The sequence below is a fragment of the Crocodylus porosus genome, unplaced genomic scaffold, assembly GCF_001723895.1.
Source record: "Crocodylus porosus isolate Cpor-Errol unplaced genomic scaffold, CroPor_comp1, whole genome shotgun sequence".
Lineage (NCBI taxonomy): Eukaryota > Metazoa > Chordata > Crocodylia > Crocodylidae > Crocodylus > Crocodylus porosus.
In genome coordinates, this window is record NW_017728940.1 from 7,125,618 (window position 1) to 7,131,133 (window position 5,516).

Sequence of the window (5,516 nt, forward strand, 5' to 3'; positions counted from 1 at the left end):
CACATTTCTAGTTTTAAAAAAAATAGCAGTGAAGGAAACTTGCAGTGGCAAGTTGTTTCAAACTGAAAAATGAAAATGCTACGTCAGCAGGCACTTCCCGGCTGAACTCAGAGCCAGTCCTTTACCCCCTGACCTGGTCTATCCTAGTGTCACCTGACTGCTCTCCGGGTCTTTCTCCTCCTTAGTCTCTATACAATTTTAGCCCACTTCCCAGCGTCAAGGTTCAGCCACATTCATGAGCGGCAGTCTGATTCAGGGTGCAGGTGCTCTAGCAGGGTCCGCTCCACACAAGGCAGTTACACCAGAAACCCCATCAAAAGGAAAGAAAGCACATGTAAGTCTGGGTATTTAGTTCTTTCATACAATACCCTTACACAGCCATGGCTTTCACTTCACTGCATGGTACAAATGCTGGCTGCCTGCTGCAGCTTCTGGGAGCTTCCTGCCCTCTGGCTCCAGCTGCTCTCCTCCTTCCTTCCCCCTGGCTTGGCTGGCCAGAGCCTCACATATTGTGGCAGAGGGTCTTTTGACCTGCACCTCCACCCCAAGTAATCAGTGCTGCCTGTGTCTGCACTCAGCAGTTACCAGGGGCAGCTGCTGCAGCCTGAGTCCTCACTGTGGCAACACCCAGAAGTCCCTTAGCCTTAACCATGTGCTGCAGATAAGTGTGTGTGTGTGTGTGTGTGTGTGTGGTGATAGGGAGCGAACACAGAGTTCGGCCAGAGACAGGGAGGTGCTGGTGCAATAACAAATGAAGGAGGGCATGCCCAGCGCCCGCGAGAGAAGAGAGGGGGCAGGGAAAATGTTCTGAATGTTTGTCGCCTCCATCGCAATGGGTAGGGGCCCCGTTACAATCATAGTGTGCCCTGGTGGACGCAAAAAATAAAGCATAATCAGCATGACAAAAAACACCTTCTAGGCCATCCAATATCTGTGGCACCTGAAGCTGAAAGAATTCAGGAGCCAATGAGATCCAAATGGGGTAATAAAAGTTGTTAACTCGAATGATTCAACATCAATCTGCCAGAATCCTGCCCTTGCATTCAATTTTGTGAAGACCTTGGATCCTGCAAGTTGACCCAAGGTGTGTTCCACTGAAGGAAAAATATGTCTTTCTCAGCACATGTATTTGTTCAACTGTGTGAGGTCAATAATCCTAATCTTACCACTGGGTTTTGGCACAACCACCATCCCCGAACATCAAGTAGGTTTTTCAGTCTTTGTCATTACTCCCATTTCTTCCATTCATGCTTAGTTCTTCTTTTACTTTGTCCATTAGTGGCACTCATCTTGGTGTAGTTAATGAATATCTTATATTCATCTGACATTTTTCCAAGACCTGAAAAGATGGATGGGTATCTGGTTCTGTAGTACTTCTCCAAGGATTTCTGATCCACTATTTCATCCTATGGATAGACAAACTGTAGTACCTGTATGGCCGGTAAACCGTGTAAAGGTACAGCAAGCACACAGATCACATAAACTTCCTGGTCTATAATTTTCTGTTTTAGTGTCATTTTTTCATTGAAAGAACCTAGTACTTTGAGGTTAATGTCACTCTGAACATAACTTTTTAGTAGAAGGAAGGAGGATCCCATCCCTATGTTGGCTGGAATAAGTATCAGGTGTAGCTGAAACTGCTGCTCCTGTATCAATTTTAAACGAAATTGAATGTCCATTGAGCTCTATTTCTGTTATCCAGACTATGGGTCTCATAAAGTCTCTGGCAGTTCTTCTAATAACACAGTCCTGTTTTGTGACTCCATGGACTCCTGTGATTAAGCACCATATAAACTAAAATGTAGTGACCTTTCTTTTTGCATTGTGGGTGATGGTGAGACCACTCTCTTTGTTCATTGTGCATGTCAATTCTATTTATGTTTAGTTGTAGTTTCTTGGATGCAATGCACATTGCATCCATATTAGCCTGATAGGGCTTGATAACACTTCTGATTTCCCTTTGTTGCAGCTTAACTAAATCTGATTGGTGAGCATGTGTGACAGCCTTCTGGAGTGTTAAAACAAGATCCGACTGTGGGAGCTCTTCATTCTGAAGACCCACAACTAAGCACTCCCTAATTAGCTCTTCCCTGAGTTCCCCATATCGGCAAGTTTCAGCCACTGTATGTGAAGATGTAATCAAGGGTCATTTGTACACATGGAAGCACCCAGTGCTGTGGTACACACATTTTTATAAATGGAGAAATGTGTGTCAGCACCAAGAAAATGCATCAGAGGTATTTTAGTTCAAAAGTGCATCATGGCCATTTTCTGCATGCTAACATGCATTTCACCATTTATACAAATGTGCATGACACAGCACCGGGCGTGTCAGCTCACATGCTCCACAAACTCAATTAATAGAGTCTGCTCTGACATGCTGGATTTCTGGTGCATCAGAGCAGGCAAAGGTATGTGTATAAATGCCCAAGATGTCCCACAGGTTCTGAAGGCTCCTGTTTATGGAGATTGAAACTAGCTCATTCATATATGACATTTTTTTTTGCCCCAAAAATGTTCAGTTAGTGCTTCTACCACATCAGGATATTGCTTTTTCTCTGCATTTCTAAGGGCATTTCTACATGTGTATTTAAGTGCAACTACATTTAATGGGGTGTAGGTTGTAGCCGAAAGCTTTTTTGAATCCAAAAGCTTGCTTAATAATTGTTTTCTAACTATTTAAGTTGGTCTAATAAAAGATATAAAATTCATGCAAAGAACCTTGTCTGACTACATTTAATGCACATTAAGCTAATGCACATTAAGCAATTTTTGGCAGGTGTTTACATGTGCAGTGATTTGGCACTAAAGTTAATGCACATAGTGGTAAGTCCCTGCAGCCCTGCCACATACCCCTAGTGGCTGGGCAGACCTGGCACTTAAGTTAGTGCCGGGTCACATCTACATGTGCATTAATGTGTTTCAACTAATCACGCCTAAATGTGATCCCTACTGCAGCAGATTGTGGCAAACAACTTCATCTGCCTCAGTAACCCCAGGTTAGCTGTTGAAGTATTTTTGGCCATGGGGTTCCCTAACTGCATGGGTACATTGGACAGCACATACATCCTAATCCTGTCCCCATCCCAGAAGATCCAGGCATTCATCAACAAAAAGGGATTTCAAGTAATCCTCCAAGCTATAGTTGATCAGGAGAAATGTACTAACATTTATACAGGCTGGGCAGGCAGCGCTCGTGATGCACATCTTTTGAAACTCACTGCTGCCTGGCATGTTGAAAAAAGGACAATATATGCCAGGACTCCCCATGTAGTGATCCACGGTGTTTCCATGCCCCTGCTTATCACAGCAGACGCAATCAAATTTAGCCTCATTTCATCATTTTCCATAAGCGTTATGAACATGCATGTGTAGATGAGCACCCATAACATGCATTAAATTAGGCTAATGCACATTAACATGTCTCTTGTAGACACACCCTAAGAGGCAGTGACATCAGAACTTCACTGGTATGCTCCAAGCCAGGGGATTCACGTTCCAGGGGATTGATTGGAAATCAAACTGTTCTGGTGATATAACATTAACTGCCTGCATCGTCTCTGTGGCCAGCCTCTGCCCTAATTTGGACTTCAGCTGCTGGAGTTTACTCTGTCATTTAGGAATCACCTGGGTGCTGACTGATGTTTGTGCTCCTGTTGGTGGCAGGATTCAGCCACTCCTGATACCATGTGCTATCTCATAGCTCAGGAAAAGGCAGGGGGAATTCTTATTTTCAAAAGGGCTTTATTGCAACTTCTAATACAAAGATGACTGACATCTTTTCAGGTCATCGTATCAGCCCTCAGGAAGGAAGTTAACCCTTATTACTACATATACATTTGCCAGTGTCAGAAACTGTGCCAGGAACACGATCCAAGTAAGTTGGGATGGAGGGAGAGGCAGGCAGGATTGGGGGGGCTTAATGGGTCTGTTGGGTTTTGCGGGGGTGCATCCATCTGGTAGTGGGCAGCTAAAAATAGCTTGGGCAGGGTGGAGGGAGGAGGAAAATGCAGCCCCAGGGCTAGGACATGTGGCTTTTTTCCCCAGCCCTGGGGCTGTGCCCCAGATGTGTACAGACATGTGTTAGATCAGGCTAGCTACTCCCAAGCTACTTCACCACAGAAGGTGAGTTAGTTTGAGCGGGCCATTTTTGCCTGATCTAATGTCCCTGAATATTTGTACAGATTGGCACTTAGATCGACCTATCCCTAGTTAGGTTGATTTAAATGTAATATCTGTATGCACTCGTATATCAATGTTTAGAGATGAAAAGCTGGAGTCTTAAGTAGGTAAAATGACTTGAATAAGTGATCACAGCAGATTATTGGTGGAGCTGGAAGGTTAACTTATAAGTACTGGTTCCCAAGGAGTTCTCTTTGCCATTAGACCTGCTGCTACTCCATTGCTCCTGGCTTGAGATAGTCCACTCATTGAACTGAGCACAATATTTAAGCCAACATTTTTACGCTCAAAAGATCATATTCAAGTTAGCTGAAGCTATTTATAGGTTAGGTATGAATTAATTACATTTCTTAGGCTGAAAAAAGCCCTGGGAAAAAAATACCAGTAAATCAACGTATTTTAAAATTAATCTTTTTGATGAAATTTCTATGAAAGATACCTGAATCTAATCTTTTAGAAAGGTAATAAATATCTGGTGGTTTTTTAAAGGTGAAAAACGCATTTCATTCAACCCATTTTGTGGTTTGTTTGTTTTTTAATTTGGAGAGAAGACTGAAAAAAATTGCATCAGGCCCACCCAAAATAAATTTTTTTAAAGTTTTTTGGTTGAACCAGAAAACTGAATAATCCACTATTCACTGAAAACTCAAGCAGGCTCCAGTAAGGAAAAAAAAGAAAAAAGCAGTGAGGAGCCTGATCTCCCCCCACCCCTGCTGAGCCTGCCTGCCTGCCTGGACTATGCAGGGCCCAGTGCTTCTCTCTGAGGTGATTGTGCCCCCTGGGACCACCCAAGTGGGCTGATAGCAGGTGGGTGCTGCCCGGGGGCTGCTGCTGCCACAGAGGGAAGGACCAGCAGCTTAGGGGCCACTTGGCTTGCCGGCAGCTCACAGAAGAAGCAGGTAGGCTTCAACACCGCGTGCACTGTCCGTGCTGCCTTCCTGCCACTTGGGACTACCTGGGAATGGGCTGGCTTGCTCCTAGGGTGGTGAGAGCAAGATGGTAGGAGGGTGGCTGGATGTGCTGGTGGTGGGAGAAGGCAGTGAGCATAATACCAGGGCACTGGAAGCCTGCTAAGCCCAAGCTTCCCCAAGCACATCTGGGTTTCCAGCACCCCGTGCACCATTGCACTTTGTAATGTATGGGGTATCCCACCCCACACTGGTGAACAAGGTAAGAGGCTGTGACTTGGATGATTACACAGTCTGGTGGGTGGCAAATTGGCTAGAGGGTCGTACCCAGAGAGTGGTAGTGGATGGGTCATTATTGACCTGGAAGGGAGTGGGCAAGAAATAATGGCTATAAACTAGCAGAGAGCAGATTTAGACTGGACATTA